Source organism: Otolemur garnettii, unplaced genomic scaffold, assembly GCF_000181295.1.
Source record: "Otolemur garnettii isolate 467f Iridium unplaced genomic scaffold, OtoGar3 scaffold00253, whole genome shotgun sequence".
In the NCBI taxonomy this organism is placed as follows: domain Eukaryota; kingdom Metazoa; phylum Chordata; class Mammalia; order Primates; family Galagidae; genus Otolemur; species Otolemur garnettii.
Genome location: NW_003852648.1, coordinates 470,203 through 493,772, shown reverse-complemented (window position 1 = coordinate 493,772; position 23,570 = coordinate 470,203). Strand labels below are relative to the sequence as shown.

General features: G+C 34.1%; 1 pseudogene; it reads right to left on the bottom strand.

Annotated features, from left to right (window-relative positions):
• The window catches only part of LOC100943736, a 675,731-nt pseudogene that overhangs the window by 591,026 nt on the left and 61,135 nt on the right, over positions 1-23,570 (bottom strand).

Below are 23,570 nucleotides of genomic sequence, written 5' to 3'. Positions count from 1 at the left end.
ACCTTAGGTGTATGTGGCTGGCGCCTTAGCCGCTTGAGCCACAGGCGCCGAGCCCCAAGCCTCAAATTTTAAAACAACCTCACAATTAATGAAGACTTCCCAGTGTTTACCTGGACAAAATAGATTAATGAAGTAAATACTCAACTATGTCAATGACAAAAACTGAAAGAAACAGAAACAGAGCAAAAGTGGCTTAAATAGGATTCCCTGATTTAGAAGAAAAATATGGAATGTACTGAGAGAGTTAATAAATAGGGAGCTAATTTCATTTTCATATTATGTCATGAGCACCCTTAAATTTTATAAAAATTATTCTTATAATCGTTGAGCAGATCATATAAAGAACACTTCTTAAACTTTGAAATAAGAAAATTATATGTTACATTAGGCATGAGTAATCAGTAAAAACAGAAGACTCGCAAGGGAAGAATCTGAGCTGGAGTCCTAAGATTTTAGAAGAATTAATTGAATGTAAGGCATAAAGGAAATACGTACTTTCAGAAGCTTCAATGTTTCTAGTTCATCAGTAAATCACCAATACTTTTTAAAATATGTTTTTAACAATTTTTTTCTTTAAAAGTTGGCATATGACCACATTCACAGAAACATAATTACTTGCTCTCTAATTCTGTTGCACCTAAAGATTTTCTTTAGAGTGACATATTTCTATATTTACTTGTATGTAAATTAAAAAAAATATGTGTTTCACAAACCACATAGGTTTGTGAGGTTGCATGTTCAAAGAAAAATGTAGGATAGAATATTATAGCCATTTGGGGTTCAGAAATGTATGGCTTTTTATAATACCAGACAATCTTCATTATAACCACTATGGCAACAATGTAATTGAAAAAGTTAAGAAAACTTTAACCTATTGAAACATTATTCCTGAAATTATTTGAAATTTAAAGCAGCTAGGAAAATGGATCACAAGAGATGTTATTTTACTATGTAGCCCAATATCAAATTGTTACTATTCATTACATACAACATTGAGTAATTAATAAGAGATAGGTTAATGTTGGTGGCAAAATAATGCTTCATTCAATCTACAACACTCAACATATTAAAAATACTTTTAATTGAATAGAAGTAATTGAGTTCACATATAATGTCAAAAAAATTTTCAAAATCAAGTGTATTTTATTAGACAAATGCACAATTAGTAAAATCATTTATTTCTAAAATTGTAATTGTTTTTCTTTCTTACCACAATGAAGAAAAATATATTAGCCTGTATAATACTTCATGCATCACTTAAAATACTTATGTGGAAACCACAAGGCATATATCTCTACTTCACGCATTTTACATTTCAGTATTTTTAATTTCCTAAAAAGTACATGCATATAGCCTAACAATATGCAAAGACCTCTAATAGTTCTGATATAGAAACAATTAACCTCATATTTTCACATAAACACTAGAAATAAAAGCATAGCATTACTGCATTGTAAGTTAAATTATATCAATATCTGCTCATTAAAAATGCAAAAAGCTTTACATTTTTAGCTCAACCATGACCAAAAAAGGCTACATTAGACATCATTGACAGTCAGAAAATCTAAATCTGCCTTTTAAACTTAAAATTAATTACTAACACCAGTTTATTCGCTGTCTTCAACAATGTTCTTTAGCATATTGTGTGAAAATCTTAGTGCCTTAGTGTACTCTATTGTGAATAACTTGATATTTACTTGGACTAAATTTATGATTATTTTTGTTCAAATTATTACATCTGTAAAGTATTTTAAGTATCAATAATTTCTCATTTTCTATAGTATATGTTTTACACAAATATTTTTCTACATTTATATTTATTAAATTTCAAATAAAAATTCTGTGATTTTGAACAATTTTTCAGGAAGCATTGGCACATCCAGTCAGATCTGTAATGTTTAAAATTATTTCCCCACTCTAAATTTTTATTGTTGTCTTTCAGTATATGTATTCTTCTGCTTTGTACTGCTAATACTTTGAAAAAACACTGTTGCAGTCATTACATTTATCCTTTTATCTTGTATGACTTCCTTTATGTTGACTAAAGTGTTAGCAGTTATTGAAGATTTTGCAACATTTTTCACATTTGTAACATTTTTCTTTGGTAAAAATTCTTTATGTAGAGTTTTGTGTGTTATAAGACCTAAGTGCTGGATAAAGGCTTTGCCTCATTGTTGACATTTGTAGGGTTTCTCTCCAGTATGAATTCTCTTGTGTCTTGTAAGATGTGAGCACTTCTTAAAGGCTTTGCTGCATTCTTCACATTTGAAGGTTTCTCTCCAGTATGAATTCTGTTATGTGTTGTAAGGTCTGAGCAGTGGTTGAAGGCTTTGCCACATTCTTCACATTTGTAGGGTTTCTCTCCTGTATGAATTCTGTTATGCGTTGTAAGGTCTGAGCACTGGTTGAAGGCTTTGCCACATTCTTCACATTTGTAGGGTTTCTGTCCAGTATGAATTCTTTTATGTACAGAAAGGTATGAATTCCAATTAAAGGCTTTGCCACATTCTTCACATTTGTAAGGTTTCTCTCCAGTATGAATTCTCTTATGTGTTGTAAGATTTGAGCACTGGCTAAAGGCTTTGCCACATTCTTCACATTTGTATGGTTTCTCTCCAGTATGAATTCTTTTATGTGCATTAAATACAGAGCACTGTTTGAAAATTTTACCACAGTGTTCACACTTATAGTGTTTCTGTCCTGTGTTAACTTTCTTAGGTTCAGAAAGATTTGACCTGTCATCATTAAAGACTTTGCCACATTTGTTACATTTGAACATTTGCTTTCTAGTATGTCGTACTTTATGCCTACTTAGATTTGTAGATTTACCAAATACTTCCATACATTTATTATCTTGAATGATTGTCCTGTACATAGTTAATAAACTGTGGGCTAGTTTGTGATAACACTTTTTCTGCCTCTTACACTCACCCATTATTTCATAGTCTTTCCTTAGGCATAAATTTTCAAGGCCACAGTTTCCATGTTTTGTCACTATCACTTTTTGGAATGAATTCTTTTTACTATGCTCTGGCAAAAAGTCCTCAGTGTAATAAGAAGACAATTCTAAAAGAAATAAAAACAACAATTTAATCTCACTTTTGAAACTCAGGAGATTATATATATACATATATATAATACATATATATACCAAGCACAGGAGCAAGAAAGTATAGTAGAGTACCAAAAACCTTAATACCTTCACAGATGTATAAACTTGAAATTATGTTCACAAACATGACTTTTGAGAACTCTTTCTGTTTAAAGTTTATAGCTGTTTCTAACTGTTTAAAGTTTATAGCTCACTCAATGTGCACAATACCAAAAAATACATAGAAGTAAAAGGAAAGTTTATTACATTTCCCACCTAATACTGCCTTCCTCTCTAATAAATAATAATGGTGTTAGTGGTAAAATCTCATCTAGTGGATTCCATTTTAAATGTGAATAAAATTAGGTGGAAATATTTTAATACATGTTGCCTTTTGTGGCCTTTCAAAAGACTGGTTTCTGTCTTCCATGAAAAATATGTAACTCTCTGTTTTAATATGCAAATAAAAAAACTCGTGGTATTATAATAATAGTGCATAAAGCATTTTAATTGTGCTATAAAATTGGAAAGACAAAAAAATTATATGGAACTGATGCTAAGTTGTACCATTTTAATACATGTTATAAATCTAAAATATTTTAGGAAATTCTCATGATAAATATAAAGAATATTTATACAGATATAGAGAAGAAAATATAGCATGTCACTAGAAGTCAATGAAACAAAAAGGATAAAGAGAGAAAAAGAGAAAGTTGTGACAACTGTAGAAAAAAATCATAGGCAAAGAATAAGTTCTTCCTTTTTAAAACATTATATAAAATGGATGCAAAGATGCTCCACTTAAAAGACATACATTCAATAAAGGGACCATTCAATATCCAACTATATAGTGTGCAAGAGTCTCAACTTCATATCTAATACAAGCAATATGCTAAAATTGTCAGGATAGAAAAACAGGACAAAAAGATGTTAACAATATGAGAACAGAGAAGGTCACAATTATGTTGGGCACCTCACATTTTATGTCAAAAATGTTGTATTTTAAAAAATATTTTAAATACTCTCACAACAGACAATTTTATTTTATTAAATAATAAAAACATTCTGGGTGTAATGAGGACTATAAATTATATGTGTATATATAATATATACATACATAATATATATATTTTTATATCATGTATTCAATAAAGGAACTGTTGAAAATACCACTATATTCCACATTTTCTTCTCTATATCTCTATAACATATTTTTATATGTAAATATCACGTATTTTAAAAAATACTTTAAATACTGTCACAAGACACAAATTACATTAAATAATAAAAATGTCCTGGGTGTAACAGAATTACAAATTATATACATATATTTAATATGTACATACACATACATACATAACATATACTTTTTTTCTTGAATTAAAGGTCACAAAGATGTAAGGAAGACATTGACAGAATTGCAGCAAGAAATAAGAAGTTATATAATAACAGAATACTTCAACATTTTACTTTCAGTAATGAATAATATATTCAGTTGGATTATAAATAAGAAAATAGGATTTATTAGGCTAACAGAAGTATAGAGTCATACAATATCAGATACAATATACAATCTTCTCAATAGCTCATGAAAAATTTTCCTGGAAATACTACCTGTTACAGACAAGTTTTAAGCAAGTTTAGAAATCAAAATTTTATACACTTTCATTTCTGACCAAAATGGAATAGAAGTATAAATCAATGACAGAGGAACAGAAAAATATCCATGAATATATGGAAATAATCTCTTATTCAAGCAATGGAAGATTTAATGCTGAGAAGATGCCTGTATTGCCCAAAATGATTTGCTGATTAAATGCAAACTTTTAAAAAGTTCCCCCCTTTTTTTTTGCAAAAATAAAAACAATCATCCCACCAAATTCTGTGGAATCCTAAGGCACCACAGAGATCCCAACAATCAGTAGAAAGAGAAACAATGTTATAAATACCACACGTTCTGATTTCAAAACATCAAGAAACTATAGTAATCAAAGTAGTTTTGTACTGGCAAAAAGGCCAGCAACTAAACCAATAAATCAGAAGAAACATAGGTATATTTTCTAATAGCTGTTTACAAATCACATTCATTGTGCCAATATTCAAAAAACAGAAGATGAAAGTAATCCAAATTGCCCTTACCAATAAATATAATTTGGAATATAAATATAATATTTTATTTTTCAGTTTTTCAGAAGCAGATAATCTTATAATATATGCAGTAGAGGTATATAACTTGATGACATTATGCATATTTAAATGTAAGCACAAATATACGGTTGCTGTATGATTACACTTATATATACTTATATAACATTTCTGATGTAGTTACACTCTTGGAAACAAAATAAAAAAATGATATTTGTCAAGGGTTAGGCAGTGGCAAAATAGGCATTTGCTTCATATAATTTAAGTCTCACAAGATGACTACATTGTAGACATATGTTGCATAACATTATAAATATAATTAACATGATTGATGTGAATAATTAAATTGTAAATTTTATGTTATTTGTTTTACAATATAAAAATAATATCTTACAGAGACATTTATAAAACTTTTTAAACTTCTCTTTAAATTACAAAAATATTTCTCTCACACAAATGTAATACATATTCATCAATAAATAGATGCTGAAGTTACAATTTTCATGAATACTCAACTAGACAGAATCAAACAACTTTTGACCACAAACCAGTAAAACAAACATGTTAAGTGACAAATATAATAGAGGTATTTTTATTCATACAGTGAAATAAAAACAGAATTATATTGGAAATGAAGAAATAACTGATTCATAGTGAAAGTTTTAATCATGCTAAACAATGTTTAGAGTTGAATACTGTTGAATACAATTGTAACATAACAAGAGGGAGCAAGATGAACAACTAGAGGCAGTTTTCACCAAAAGCTCCTGTCCAGAAGGAGAAAAGTTAAACTGAAGTGAACTTGAGGAAATTGAAATTGAGGAGTTGAACACAAAGAGAAAAAAAACCAAGGTGTACATTATCCCCATTGAGGCAAACTGGAAGGATGAGAAAGATGAAGATAGAGAACAGAAATCAGGTAAGGAGCACTAGACAGAATGTGTCTGTTGCCAATGGGGAAGGGAGACCTCCCAACTGGGGAACCTGCCATGGGTTTTATGTGAGTGAGTAGGGAACAAAGGACCTCTTTGAGAGCCATGAAGTCCCCCTTCTCCTGTTCTAAGGAATTCTCTCTCACCTCTGGGTTCCCATGCTGTGTGGTGAAAAAATGAACAAATTTTCTTCTTCAATCCTTAGCCCACAGCCCATCATTCACATTCTCTGTTTGCCTGTTGGAATACCCCCTGCAGAGGTCAGGGTGTTTGACAAGATCTCTGAGAGACCTCTATGTTGTGTGGGCTACTGAGTCAATGCCACCCATACCCTATTGCAAGAGGCAATTGTGGCTATGCAGCACTACTTTTGACATGGCATGGTTTCTCCTGGCTCTCCCTTGTTCTAAGGGGGATCTTTTCCTTGCCCTCTGGAGAGGTCTTACTCAGTATCTGTACCTAGTGTCTCCTAGCACCCCTCCTGCCAACTTAGACAGAGAGACATTCCTAACCTCAGGTGACCTACCAGTAAGACTGGAGAGGTCTTATTCAGTATTACTCAGGTCTTACTCAGAGGTCTTACTCACAAGGAGTGTTTGCACCACTGGAGGTCTTACTCAGTATTACTCAGGTCTTATTCAGAGGTCTTACTCACAAGGAGTGTTTGCACCACTGGAGAGGTCTTACTCAGTATCTGTACCTAGTGTCTCCTAGCACCCCTCCTGCCAACTTAGAGAGAGACTTTCCTAACCTCCCCTACCCTGGTTCCTGGGAAGGTCCAGTAACCAGATCCTGGCTGCATTGTACTAAGTCTACAAAAAGGACATAAAGGGAAAGACTGTAGCTTTTTTGAATTTGTTTTCACAAGGAGTGTTTGCACCACTGGAACAGAAATGGTGGAGCTACTGTTGGATTCCCTTCCTCCAGCTGGTGTTGATGGGGGGGGAGGGCACCGGTTTGCCCTGATTTAAATTTGTTTTCACTAGGGGGTTAGCACCATGAGGGCCAGAATCAGTGTTATGTTCATGGATTCTACTCCTCCAACAATTGCCAGTAGGGTCCATAGAGATTCATATCTTTTACAGCAGGGACTCCAGTGAAATATGTTGGCTTCTTTAAACTGAGTAGAGAATGGGCTGACACAAGAACAGAAGCAATTTTTACTATCCTGTAGCTTCCCTCTACTCAGGATACACACCCTGGCCTGCCCCTCAGTGCTACCCAGAGAAACTGGAGAGAGTAAGGGTTACTCTCAGAAATACTCACACTGCAGCCCTCCAAAGCAAATTCATGAGGCTGTGGGGAAAAGGTCACAAGCACAAGCTCCAGATCACTAGGAAAGTTGTGGTAATCTCTGTTTTCTGGGGCCTCCAGATCTGCTCTCACACACTAGCTTTAGTTTGCAAATAGGCCTCTGGGGTGCTGCCTAATGGCCCCCAATTAGATTATCTGCCAATAAATATTTAGGGACAACCTAACATTTCAGCTAAGAAAAAGTAGAATTAATATGAAAAATAAGCTGAAAATACACATAGGGAGGAACTAGCAGAAGAATCTTGACAGCATGTAAAATCAGACCAGATCAGTTCCATGAAGACAATACAAGGGAGATAAAAGGAGAAAATACCATCCATAGAGAAATCTTTTAAATGTCAGAAATAGAATTCAGAATATAGATGGCAAAGACATGAATGGAAATGAGGAGAAGATGAAAAAAGAAATCCAAAGATAGTAAAAAAAGGTATCTTAAGACATTAGTAAAATTAAAGACAAAGTCACCAAACATCTGGCCATAAGTAGGAAAGGTATAGCAGAGCTCAAATAATTGAAAAAAACATTCAAGGAGCTTTAAAACACAGTACAAAAGCTCAGTAATAGAGTAGAACATAGAGAAGAAAAAATACAGAAATTGAAGACAAAAAGTTGGTCACTCAAAAAGGCAGTCAAAAGAGGAATCAAAAACCAAACAACTAGTATATTCCCTGAGAGAGTTTTGGGATTACTCTAAAAGATCAAACATCCAGCTTATAGAGATTCCTGACAAGATGGTCCTAAAAGAACCAAAACTCTACTTCAAGATACATGGTGTAAATTTCCCCAAGCATTAAGAGAGACACAGAATTAAGATAGTAGATATTCTCAGTACTCCAGCACAACTCAATTCAAACAAAGCATCTCCTACACACATTATAATTAATATTGCCAAAGACAATATGAAAGAGAAACTCCTGCAAGCAGTCAGGAGTAAAGAAACATCTTACCTACAAAAGGAAAATATCAGGATGATAGCACACCTTTGAGGTGAAACTTTTAAAGTCAGAAAAGGATGGTCATCCACCTTTAACTTTCTTAAGCAAAACAATTTTCAGCCCAGGATCCTGTATCTTGCTAAACCAAATTTCATATGCAATGGAAAAATCAAATATTTTACTGACATAAAAATGTTGACAAAATTTGCTACAAATAAACCAACTCTACAAGAAGTACTCAGACCCATACTTCATACACACTAGCACGATGGTCCATCACCAATGTATAAACACCCAGAAATTTGAGAACAAAGCCTAGCTTCCACAGTGGCACAAGGGATAAAATAAAGCAACAGATGTCCTCAAAACAAGATAAACAAAACTCCACCTTACCTATCAATTCTCTCAACAAATGTGAATGACTTGAATTTCCCAATACAGAGGGACAGACTGGCTGACTAGATAAATGTATACATATTCTGTCTCCAAGAAATGCATACAACCTCTAAACTATGACTCGGGGGGAAGGGATGAAAACAATAATCCAGGCAAATGGAAATCAGAGAAAAGCAGAGGTTGCAATCTTATTTTCAGATACAATTGGATTTAAACAGAGAAAAATAACAAAAGAAAATGGACTCTATCTACTGGTCAATAGAACTATATAATATGAAGAGATTACAATTGTTAACATCTGTCCACTCAGTATAATGCTCCTAGGTATAAAAGATGAATGCTAAATAATCTGAACAATATGATACCTTCTAGCTGCATAATAGTTGGAGATTTCAATGACCCTCTGACAGTACTAGACAGATCCATCAAGCAGAAACTAAACAAAGAAGTAACAGACTTAAACATGACCCTAGAACAAGTGGACTTAATTAACAAATACAGAACTTTACATTCAATAAAACTAAATACACATTTTTCATCATCAGCCCATGGATTATCCTCCAAAATTGATCATATATTAGGATACAAACAAAATCTCAAAAAATTAAAAAAAAAGATACCATGTATTTTCTTGGATCATCACATAATAAAAGTAGAACTCAACACCAACAGAAATATTCATATCCACATAAGTCATTGAAGTCAACAAACTTTTGACAAAAGACAGCTGCATTAAGAATGAGATTAAGAAGCAAGTCATTAGGTTTTTTGAACAAAATAATAATAATAGCTGCAAGCAATCAAAACCTATAGGATACTGCAAAGGCAATCCTAAGAGGGAAATTTATAGCGTGAGATGTCTTCATCTAGAAAATAAAGAGAGCAAGTCAATAACCTAATGGGCCATCACAAGCAAATTGAAAATGAAAAACAATCCAATTAAAAACTAAGACAAAAAAGCTAAAGTTAGAGAAGAATGAAATGAAATTAGAAATTAAAGAATCATTCAAGAAGATCAATGAAACAAAAATTGGTAATTTGAAAAGAGTAGTAAAACTCATAAGTGATTGCCCAAACTTACTAGAGGCAGAAAATCAAGATAGAGAATAACCTCAGTCCGATACATAAAGGGGGAAATAATAGATACCACAGAAATGCAGAAAATCCTGCACAATTATTGCAAACAACTGTATGCCTAGAAATCTGAAATCATAGAGGAAATAGACCAAAACTGGAATCACACCACCTTCCCAAACTCAAACAGAAAGATCAGAAATTTTGAATAGACCTATTTCAGGCACTGACATTATAAAAAATTACAAAATTTTCCAAAAAAGAAAGTCTCTGGATCAGATGATTTCATACCAAAATTGTACCAAACTATATTGAATAATCTAAACACAATATACAGAAGAAAGGAACCTTTTCTAGCATATTCTACAAAGAAAATATCACCTCCATTCCAAAACTAGGATAGCAGCCAACAAAATACAGAAAACAATAGTCCAATATCACTAATGACTATTGAGACAATAATATCCAATAAGATTTCAGCAAACAGTATACAGCTACACATTAAAAAATTACACATCATAATCAAATAGACTTGATAATCTCAGAGATGCAAGTTTAGTTCAACATAGATGAATCCATAAATGTAATTCATCATATAAAGAATATCAAAAGTGAAGACCCTACACTTGTCTCAATTGATGCAGAAAAAGCATTTTAAAAATCTCGCATCTTTTTTTTTTGATAAGAACATTTTTAAAAAATAGGCATAGATGGACATTTCCTAAACTGATAGGGCCGATCTACCACTAACCCACAGCCAATATCATATTGAATGGAGTAAAACTGAAGGTATTTCCACTTACAACTAAAACCAGACATGGATGCCTACTGCCATTCAGTATAGTGCTTGTAGTTTTAGCTAACGTAAACAGGCAAGAGAAAAAGATCAAGAGTATTCAACTGGGAATAGTGAAGGGAAAATCATGTTCTTTGCAGATGACATGATCTTATACCAGGAACTCCCCAGGACTCAACTATAAAGCTATTAGAGGAAATCAAGAAATATAGTAACATCTGGATATAGAGAATCAATGTCCAAAAATTAGTAGCCTTCATAATACACCAATAATAGGCTGAGAATCAAATCAAAGACCTAATGTCATTCATAGTAGCTCCAAAGAAAATTGAATACCTGGTAATATATCTAACAATGTATGTGAAGGATCTCTATAAAGACAAATATGAAACCCTAAGAAAAGAAATAGCAGAGGATGTTAAAAAGTGAAAGAACATACCATCATCATAGCTGAGAAGAATCAACCTTGTTAAAATGTCCATACTATCCAAAGCAATCTTTAGATTTAATGCAATTCTCATGAAAGCACCAATGTCATATTTAAAGAACTTGAAACAATACTACTTTGTTCTATATAAAACCAGAAAAAAAACCAACTAGCCAATACAAGTCTTAGAAATAAAGAATTTGTACTGCATGCATCCATTACCTCTGGACTTCAGTTTATACTAGAAGTATATAATGATCACAACAGCGTTGGATTGGTACAAAAATAGAGATATACACCCATCAAATAGAATAGAGAACCTAGGGATAAACCCAGTCACATATAACCATATGACCTTTGATAAGCAAACAAAAGCATGCACTGAAGAAAAGAATACTTGTTTAATAAATGGTGGTGGGAGAATTTGCTAGCCACATGTAGAAGACCGAAATTGGACCAGTACCTCTCACCAGTGACAAAAATTGAGTCCTGCTGGATAAAAGATTTATACTTAAGACACAAAACCAAAAATTCTAAAAGGAAGTTGAGGAAAGCTCTGACAAATATACCTGGAAAAAGATTTTATGAACAAGACCCCCTTGGCAATCGCAGAAACATCAGAAATAAATAAATGGTATGTCATTAAACAAAAAATCTTCTGCACAGCTAAAGATACCACAGCTAAAGCAAACAGACAACCTTCAGAATGGGAGAAGATATTTGCATGCTATCAATCTGACAAAAAGCTGATAACTAAAATCTACAGAGAACTCAAATTAATCAACAAAAAAGACCAAAAAAAAAAAAAAAAAACCCAAAACCCAATTCATAAGATGGGAAGAAACGTGAATAGAAACTTCACTGATGATGACAGATGAATGGCCAACAAACACATGAACAAAGACTCATTGTCCCTAATCATCAAAGAAATGCAAATCAAAACCTCTAGCAGTGGTTCTCAACCTGTGGATCGTGATCCCTTGGCGGGTCAAATGACCCTTTCATAGGGGTTGCCTAAGAAAATACATCCTGCATAGTAACATTACAGTTATAAAATAGCAACAAAAATAATAGTACAGCTGAGGGTCACCACAACATGAGGAACTGTATTAAAGGGGCATGGCATTGCGAGATATTGCCTAACTCCAGTGAGGTTAGCCCACATGAAAAAATACCAAATCTGCAGATGCTGGTGTGAATGTAAAAGGCGAAAGATTTATGCGATCTGAAGAGAAACCAGAGTATTGCTGGTGTGAATGTGGAGAGAAGGGAATACTTTTGCACTGCTAATGGGAATGCAAACTAATTTAACCTCTATGAAAAGAAGTATGGAGAATTCTCAAATAACTCAAAGTGTACCTTCCATTTGATCTCACAATCCCATTACTAGGTATCTACACAGAGGAAAAAACAATTATTTTACCATAAGGATGTTTATACCAGAATGTTTATCTCAGCTCAGTTCACAATTGTCAAGACATGGAAGCAACCCAAGTGCCCATCAACTCCTGAATAGATTAACAAACTGTGGTACATGTATACCACGGAATACTATTCAGATATAAGAAAAAATGGAGACTAGACATTTTTTGTTTTTACTTGGATGAAGTTGAAACACATTCCAGTTTGTAATGTATCAGTATACAACAAAGACACTAATTACTGAATTTACTACAAGATTAAAGGTTATACAGATAATACAGAAAACACACCCCATTGGAACAAAATAAATCTTCAGTAATTAACCCTTAAGAAATGGAGGTATTTATGTTATCTACAAAAAAATTAAAGATAATCATCTTAGACATACTCTACCTGCAAAAACAAAACACAGAATAAAATCATCAAAATTATGTCTGAGGAAACTGAAATATTAACAAAGAAATAAAAACTATACAATGCACCCAATCTAAATTGCAGACCTGAAAAATATAATGGAGTTGAAATATTTACTAGAAATGTACAATAGCAGACTTAATGAAGCAGAACAAACATAAAAAATAAGACATATTTGTTATACATATTGATTCATGGAAGCAAAATTTAAAAAAGGAAAACTAAAGCAGAATATACAACCTACTACATACAATCAAGTTGATCAATATATTTAAGAAAGGAAACCTAGAAGGAGAATACAGAGGGAAATTAAATGTTGATGAGGTTTTTCTCCATTAGAAAAGTCCTGCACAAAAGGTTAAAGGGAGTCTATGATATTAAAAAGTGAAATAATGTTGCATAGTATTATAAAAAACTTGAACACAAAAGACCCCCTTATAAAGCAAGTCTATATACAGATAGAATTTGCTACTATCATTATCATGATGGATAAAACTCAAAATTCTGCTAAGGAATTAAAAAAAATACACGTGCAAAGATTTGTTAATATATACATATAATATAAAAAAGTTAAAATTTGTGACATCAAAAACAAAGTGTGGAATTTATAGGAGTATAGTTTTTCTTTCACTTGAAGTAAAGTTGTTATGACATTAAAATATATTGCTATAAGTTAGAGATATTTTATGTAGTTTCCATTTTTCAAGTTGATCACAAAGAAAATATCTTACATAAAATAAAACGAGAAGATAATTAAACCAAGTCATTGCAAAATCAACAAAACAAAAATGAAGGCAATGAGAGAGGAAATAAGGAAAAATATACCTAGAGAGCACATAGAAAATAAAAAATGACAAAAGGAAATTTATTTTATTAAATATAAATAGATTAAACTTTGTAATGAAAAATAAAATGGATGTATGGATAAAAAACAAACAAACAAGATTCTACAATTGGCCACCTGCAAAGATACACTATATCTCTAAAATGACAAGTAAGCTAAAAGTAATAAGATCTAAAAAATTGTATGTAAATAATCATGAGAGGATAAGATGCTCATAGTTAAACAAAATACACTTTAATTCAAAAACTATTAAATGAGAAAAATGTTGATAGTATATAATGGTAAAATGAATTTAGCAGAAATTTATAACACACAACACAAATGAAACATATGGATATGCAAAATAAATGGGTAAAATATATATATATATATGCTTCCAAACTCTCAAATACAGACAGAAGTATGGACAGAAATGTAGCAAGATATACTTGACAACACAATAATTGTGAGGGACTTTAAGACCTCATTTTCAATAATGAATAGGAAATAGGATAGAAGATAAATAAGAAGAAAGAAAAGTGGAAAAGCCTTCTAGACTGGTTAGGACCCATAACAAGTCTTATTTATGTGAAGAAAATCATACAATGTACCTTTTTCTGACCAAAATGAATGGAACTAAAAACCAAAGCAAAAGAAAAACTGGCAAATTACAAAAAAAAAAAAAAAAAGTGAAAATTAAACACACTCTTAAACACCTTCTTGCTTAAAAGGCAGATAAAATATTGTTCAGATGTCAATACTGCCCACAGCAATAAACAAATTTAGCGCAATATCTTTCAAAATTCCAGTAGGAGGGGGAAAAAAGACTAAATAGAAACTATTTGCCAGTCCATCCTGGAGGGAATGTAGGGTTTCATATCAGGAAGAGGGAAGAGGAAATGCAACTCAGGTATAGATCATAGAGAGAAATACTGGCAGTGGTTCTCAGCCTGCGGGTCATGCCCACTTTTAACTGTATTAAAGGGTCATGGTATTAGGAAGGTTGAGAACCACTGCAAGTCTTCCAAGGACTTCAGAGAGGAAAATTAGGAAGCAGAAAAACAAGATAAAGAAAAATATATTGGCATAGAGCAAACACAGAGAGGTTCAGAGTCCAGTGAAGGAATAAGAAGAGGATTCCTTTCTGACGCTTAAACTCCTTCATTGTCCAGTGGACTGCCAAGTTTTTTTTTAAGCTTTTCCACCTTCATGTGCCCAAGCACTGGGGAAGCACAGAATATTGAGGAAAAATTGCTGATCTCAGAACTTGAGCATTTCTTGTGTGGTCTCCCTCCAATTAAACTGATCTGAGAGGCCAGAGAACTGGCTTTCTTCCATTCAGATTCTTATTTCTCCCACCCACTGCAGCTGGGAAAACAGATGGAGTCAATAATTTGGTGAATAGCCATCTCTCTGCAGCTGCTTCATCCTATAGTCTGAGTTTTCCGCAGAATGTGGGGCCCACATTATTCACCTAGTGGAACTGCAGGAGACCCAGGGTACCTGATGTGTGTGCTTCCTGTCTTCCAGGATTTCACAGATAGACACATCACTAGGTCAGACATGGATGCTAGATCTAATATCCCTGGGCACAAGCAGGCTGTGGAGAAACATAGTGAGGAGGATTGGGAGGTAAACTTGGGGAGTTAAGGAGCCCAGATAAAGAGATCTGATGGGAGAATACTGTGAAAGACTGAGACATGGTAATCTGGAATAGTGCACATAGCCCTGCAGGAAAGTTGGAGTAAGATAAGTCTTTTGGCAGGAGAAGCTTTGAACCCAGGATAACATAGCAAACAAGCACTCAGGTCCCTCCCTCCTAAGAAGCCCTCCTCGTCTGGAGAGCATTCCTTGCCTTTTCTCTCAGTAGCTACCCCTAGCTGCCATGGGAAAAATTAAAAATTTAGCCCTGCCGAGGCTTTCAAAGCCTTCCAGGCCCATGCAACCTAATTATGGTTTGTTTGCTCCTACACCAACCTCTGTCATAGTGAGATAAAACAAACTATTGAGAGTTATAAAGACTCCTCCCAAACCAGGGCATTCAAGTGCTGCACCCAAGAGTTTACAGCTTTCTAGAGGAACAAAACAACATCTTGACAGTTGGTTCTTCCTTGCAAGGATCAACCACTGACAAAAAGAACAACTCAATAAGAGTCATTATAGCATCTACCAATTCAAGCAAATATGGCATGGACAACTCTAACTCACAAGTTCCACCCACCACTTTCGAGATTAAGCTGGGATCCAATGCTGGAAATAGGTCAAGACAGCATGACAGAGGAAACTTGAGGAGGCACACTTTATTAAGAGAGAAACAGAGGTTACAGGCAGCTCAATCTATGGTGGGTCTTCTCCTTCCACTGCAGAACTCTGGGCTTATCAGAAAGCTGCTCAGAGTAAGTGCAGACATTGCACTTAAGACCAGGTGCAGGGGAGATCTGGTGCCTGCCAATCCTAGAGTGTTGCAACTGATAACATCCTGATCACACTGGTACAAGAAGTTAGGTCTGCTCAGGACTGACCAGCTAACAGTAACCTTAGCATCATCCCTGCTGGGGGAGGAGGAAGGAAGAGATGCTTCATTGTGTTGAGCCCTGTGAAGGGGACTGAACGTTCCACTTCCCCAGAAGAGAAGCTTAATAAAAAGGGAGTCTCAGATGCTATAATCATCACTTAGGATCCTTGGGTAACTGGCTTAGCAATTCCTACTCAAGCCAGTTATCATGGGGATAGAACCACGACTGACAAATATCTCTGGCCCACCTATATGGAAGGTGGGCCACTGAGAAAACCCCCTGCCAGTGTGACTGGGTATTATCAGTCCACAAGATTGTAAAACAGCCACTTATGTAGCAGCTCAAACTCCCAAAATTCCCAGACAATACCTGAAAATTTCACTGTGCCCTTGTCTGAGATTTTGCTCTTATAGCTCAAAGGACATCAATGAGTCTGAAACCCACCTTTGAGGTTCCAGAGTTGTGTCTGGAATCCAGGACCTCACTACTTGGTACCAACCCCATACATAGGGGCAGCAGAACTTCTCTGAGATCTAATACTTTATACAGGATCCCCTAGAATTGGTAAACTCTTGCTCCTGAACTTGATTCAAGAGAGTCCTCATCAGAGAACACAAGATGTCTTTCATTTCTATTAACCTAGAACTGAGAGAAGAAAAACAAGAGGAGAAGGAAACAACAAAAGAACACTGTCAACATTAAAAAAACAAAAGCAAAATACTTTGACACCCCAAAGAGAACACTAGGGAGTTATGTCAGTGAATGCCACTCACATAGAAATTGCCAAGTGGAAAAAAATGTGAATTTAGAATTTGGATGACATACGAGAATTAGAATTAAAGAGAAGATTGAAAAACAACACAAAAAAGCCACAAAACTCATGAAGTCAATAAAAAATAGAAAAAGTTACTAGACAGCTAGGCTACATAAAAATGGATGTTATGGAACTTAAGGAAATGAAAGAATCATTCAAAGAAAATAAAAATTCAGTTTAAAGCTTTAACAACAGTCTGAGCCAAGGAAAAGAAAACATCTCAGAGCTTGAATATAAGGCTCTTTAGATAACACAGTAACTGAAAGAAGCAGAGAACAGTGTAAATAATTCCAAGTAATCATTGAGAGATATGTAAGCCTATGTGAAGCAAACTAACATTTGGATTGTAGGCATCCCTGATAATGAAGAAGAATGAGTTAAATAATGGGAAACTTATTTGAGAAGAATATTAAGGAAAATATACTGGGAATTGCAAGAAATTCAGACATAGGATACAAGATACACATAGAAAGATGCATAGCAAATGGGTTAACTCTAAGAAACATAGTAGTCAACCTGACCAAAGTCAAAATGAGAAGACCTGCACTAGATACATTCATAACTGAATTCTATGAAACCTACAATGAAGACTGGGTACATATATCTAGAAATTATTTCATAATTTTGAGAAAAAGGGAAACCTCCCCAACTCAGTTGATGAAGCCAATGTTATAGCCATAAATAAGCCAGGAAAAGACACAGCGACAACAAAAGAAAAGTACAATCCAATATCTCTTATGAATACAGGTGCAAAAATCCTCAAAAATAAAATACTAGCAACCTGAATACAACAGTACATTAAAAAAATATATATCAGGGCCAAGATGACTTCATCCTATATGCAAGGATAGCAAAGAAGGCATGATACAAACACTCAACAGACTAGGCACAAAAATAAAATATCTCAGAATTGTAAAAGTCATATTTGAAAAATCCACAACTAACATTAAGCTGAATGGAGAAAAGTTGAGGGCATTCCCCATAAGAACTAGAATAAGACAAGGATTCCCACTGTCACTATTCCTTTTTGACATAGTGCTAGAAGTCCTAGGAAAGATAAACAAGCAAGAGAAAAGTAAAGGTATCCAAACTGCTTTTTCCCCATGATATGACCTTGTACCTGGAAAACCCCAAAGTTTCTAACAAAAGTCTTCTGGAATGGATAAATGAATGAAGCAAAGTCTTAAGCTAAGTAGCCAATATTCATAAAATAATACCAATTCCATATACTAATAACAGTTAAGCCAAGAGTCAAATCAAAGACTCAGTAACATTCATAAAAACAAAAACAAAACAAAATAAAATAGGTAGGGATATACTTACATGTGAGTAAGAGAGTAAAAGTTCTCTAACATATAAAACTATAAAACTCTGAGCAAAAAAGTTGCAGAGGATATAAACAATTGAAAAACATATCCTGTTTATGACTTGGTAGAAACAATAATGTTAAAATATCAATACTATCTAAAGTGATTAACAGAGTCAATGCAATCCCCTTCAAGTTGCCAAAGTCATACTTCACAGACAAAGAAAAAAACAATTTTATACTTAGTTTGGAGCCATAAAAGAGCCTGAATCTTAACCCAAAGAACAAATCTGTAGGACTCTTAATGCCTATACTAAAGCAGAACTAGTAGGGGTAATGCTGGATCAAACTGTAGAACTCAGAACTATACTATGAAAACTGTAGCCTCATAATATAACAAAACAGCATGGTATTTCTAGAAAAATATGAAAATACACCAATGAAACAGAGGACCCAGATATAAAACCACCTACCTTCAACCAAGTTGTCTTTGACAAAGCAGGCAACAACATGCACTAGGGAAAAGAAGCCCTATTCAATAAATGGCTCTGTAAAAATTGGATTGTTACATGCAACAGAATGAAGCAGGACCACTAATTCTCACCACTCAAAAAATTAACTCAGGATATACAAAAGATTTAGATTCATGGCAGAAAATAATAAGAATTCTAGAGAAAAAAATGTAGAGAAAGCTCTTCTGAATATCAGTCTAGGCAAAGAATTTAAGAAAAAGACCCCAAAGGCAATCAGGACAAAACCAACACTGGGATTTGTTTAAGCTAAAAAGCACATGCACTGCTGTGAATACAATTAACAGATCAAAATGGACAACTTACAGAATGGAAGAAATATTCACAAATTACACTTCCAATGGAGGGTTAATAACTAGAATTTACAAATAAGTTAAGCAAACAAATAAGGAAAAACAAACCACCTTATAAACAAGTGGGCAAAAGACATGAACAGACAATTCTCAAAAGAAAAATGATCAGTAAATAAGTGAAAAAATATTCAATTTCATGACTTATTAGGGAAATGCAAATTAAATTTACAATGAGTTTATCATCTTCCCCCAGTTAGAATGGAATTTATTAAAACACTCAGAGAAAGGCATGTTCATATGCTGTTGGTTGGAGTGCAAATTTGTAAAACCTCTATAAAAATCAGAATTTTTCTCAAAGAACTGAAAGTAGACCTACAATTTGATCCAACATTACCCCTACTAGCTATTGTCCCTAAAGAAAATAAATTATTTTATCAAAAATATACCTGCATTTGAATGCATAATTTACTATTGCCAATGTGTGGAAGTAATCCAAGTGCTGACAAATTCATGAGCATACTAATTAAATGTTGTATATGTATACCTTGGAGTACTACTCAAGCATAAACAATGACAAATTAATATCTTTTACAACAATCTGTATGGCACTAGAGACCATTCTTCTAAGTTAAATATCTCAGGAAGGAAAAAAAAAATACCACATATAGTCACTATTAAATTGGAGCTAATTGATGAACACACATGTACATAGAGAGAAGTAAAAGTATGTGGAAATCAACCAAGGGAAAGAGGTAGAGAGAAGGAAGCAAAGGGACTAAACCAACCTAATGGGTATTATGAATACCCTATGAGTGATGGGCATACCTATAGCCAGGACTCTAGCATCATAAAAATGATCCATGTAACCTAAAATATTTTTGCACCATTAATATTTTGAAATAAAATAATCCAGTCATTCATTTTTGTGAAAATATAAAAAAGCTTCTATTTTCAATCCATAAATACTCAGATGGATTTTTAAAAGAATGCAGAAAGGGAGGTTCCACGATAACAGAGTAGAAACATTTCCTCATCAGCTCATCTCAGTAAAATCGATGAGAAGAGTATCTATCTAGCTGCCTCCATCTGGATCACCCTGTCCAAAAACAACATCGTGAAGGCACAGTGAGACATGGGGCACCAGGATCAAAAATATTAAGAAGGGTGGAAGGCATGCATGAAAAGCAGGTGCAAAGGACTGCAGCAACCCAGGGATAGAGCCTATATGTGGAATCCATGAGGGAATAATGTTTTTTGTTTTGTTTTGTTTTTTGAGACAGAGTTTTGGTATGTCACCCTCAGTAGAGTGCAATGGTGTCACAGCAACCTCAAACTCTTGGGCTTAAGTGATTCTCTTGCCTCCACCTCCCAAGTGGCTGGGACCACAGGTGCCCACTACAATGCTCAACTATTTTGTTGTTGTTGTAATTGCCATTGTTATTTGTCTGGCCCTGGCTGGGTTCGAACTCATCAGCACTGGTGTATGTGGCTAGTACCCTAGCCACTAAGCTACAGTTGCTGAGCCTTTTTTTTTTTTAATTTATTTTATTACATCACAACTGTGGGCATTACTGCATTTATGGGGTACAGTGTCCTGATTTTGTATACAATTTGGTATGCATACATGAAACTGGTTAACATAGCCTTCACCTTACTTATTTATGTGTTAAGACATTTATACTCTACTCTTAATATATTTGACATGTACCCTTGCAATATACACAATAGGTGAGGTTCCACTGATTAAACTCTCTCCATTTGGTCTACCACCTCCCTTTCCATAGCCCTCTTCTTCTCTACTTCTTTCTGGCTATAAGTGTGCTTTATCATTCATATAAAAGTATGAGTGATTTTATATTGGTTTCATAATAGTACTCAGTACACTGGATATTTTTTCTCCCATTTTTGAGATACTTTACTAAGAAGACTATGATCCAGTTCCATCCATGTAAACATAAAAGAGAGAAAGTCTCCATCTTTTATTATGACTGCATAATATTCCATGGTATACATATACCATAATTTGTTAATTGATTTATGGGTCAATGGGTACTAGGGCTGCTTCCATGACCTGGTAATTATGAATTGGACTGCAATAAACATTCTTGTGCAAATGTCTTTGTTATAAAATGATTTTTGATCATCTAGACATATACCTAGTAGAAGACTTATGGGATCAAATGGCAGGTCTACTTTTAGTTCCCTAACCAGCAGTGCATAAGTATTCCCTTCTTTCCACATCCATGCCAGCATCTGTAGTTTGGGGATTTTGTGATATGGGCTAATCCTACCGGAGTTAGATGCTTTCTCAACGTGGTTTTGATTTGCATTTCTCTGATGATTAAAGATGAATACTTTTTCATGTGTTTTTAGGCCATGTGCCTATGTTCTTGAGAGAAGCTTCTGTTCAAGTCTTTTGCCCACACTGAAATGGAATCACTTGTTCTTTTCTTATTAGTTTGAGTTCTCTGTGGATTGTAGTTATCAAACCTTTGCCAGAAACATAACCTGCAAATATCTCCTCCCATTCTGAGGATTGTCTTCTTGCTTTACTAACTGTGTTCTTGGCTGTGCAGAATCTTTTTACTTTGATCAGATCCCAGTAATATATTTTTGGTGCTGCTTCAATTGGCTGGGGAGTACTCCTCAAGAAAGATTCTCCCAGGACGATTTCTTCAAGTGTTTCCCCTGCACACTCTCCAAGAATCTTTATAGTTTCATGTGTTAAGTTTAAATCTTCCATCCAGTGAGAATCAATTTTTGTTAATGATGAAGGGTGTGGGTTCAGTTTTAGTCTTCTACAAGTCACCTGCCAATTCACCCAGCACGATTTGTTAATAGGGAATCTTTCTCCCAATTTATGTTTTTGATAGGCTTATCAAAGATCAAATGATGATAAGTGTCTGGATTAATCTCTTCATTCTCTTTTCTGTTCCATACATCTACCTCTCTGTTTTTGTGCCAGTACCATGCTCTTTGGGTCACTATAGATTTATAATATAGCCTGAAGTTTCGTAGCGTGATTCCTCCTGCTTTATTTTTATTTATGAGTAATGTCTTGGCTATTTGAGGTGTTTTATTCATTTCCTATAAATCAGAGTACTATTTTTTTCTAGATCTTTAAAGTATGACAGTGGTGATTTAATGGGAATTGTATTAAATTTGTAAATTTCTTTGGGTAATATGAACATTTTAACAATGTTGATTCTTCTAGCCATGAGCATTTGTTAACAACTTCACCTTTTTCTTTTCTCAGAGTTTTGTAATTCTCTTTATAGAGATCTTTCACATCCTTTGTTAGGTAAATTCCCAAACATTTCATCTTCTTTGGCATAACTGTAAAGGGAATAGAGTCCTTGATTGTTTTTTTGGCTTGACTATTATTGGTATATAAAAAAGCTACTGATTTGTGAATATTAATCTTATATCCCGAGACACTACTATAGTCCTTGATCACTTCTAAGAGTTTTGTAGTTGAGTCCCTGGGGATTTCCAGGTATAAAATCATATCATCTGCAAATAGTGAAAGTTTGATCTCTTCTGACCCTATTTGTATACCCTTGATTGCCTTCTCTTGCTTGCTTGTGATGGCTAAGACTTCCATTACAATGTTAAAATGCAGTGGAGACAATAAGAAAACTTGCCTGGTTCCTGATCTGAATGGAAATTTTTTCAATTTTACTACATTCAATATGATACTGGCTGTAGGCTTTCTGTAGCTAGCCTCTATCGGTTTAAGAAAAGTCCCTTCTATACCTGTTAAGTGTTCTGACATGAAAGGATGCTGGATACTGTTAAAAACTTTTTCTACATCTACTGAGAGAATCATATGGTCTTCGTTTTTTAGTTTGTTTATGTGATGTCTTATTTTCATAGATTTATGTACATTGAAACAACCTTGTAACCCTGGGATAAAACTAACTTGGTCATAGTGTATAATTTTTTTGATGTGCTCTTGAATTCTGTTTGCTAGGATCTTACTGAATATTTTTGCATCAATATTAATCTATAATTTTCTTTCTTTGTTAGATCTTTTCCTGGTTTGGTGATAGGGTGATATTTGCTTCATAGAATGTGTTGGGAAGATTCCTTCTTTTTCTATGCCTTGGAAGAGATTGTGTAATATAGGTATGAAGCTACCTGGACCTGGGTTTTTCTTTTTTGGGAGATTTCATATGGCTGATGTTATTTCACTGCTTGATATAGGTCTATTCAACATTTCCAATTCTTTCTGGCTGAGTCTAGGATAGTGGCATGCTTCCAGATATCGGTCTATTTCCTCCATATTTTCATATTTCTGAGAAAAGAATTTTTTGTAGTAATCACTAAGGATTTTTTGAAT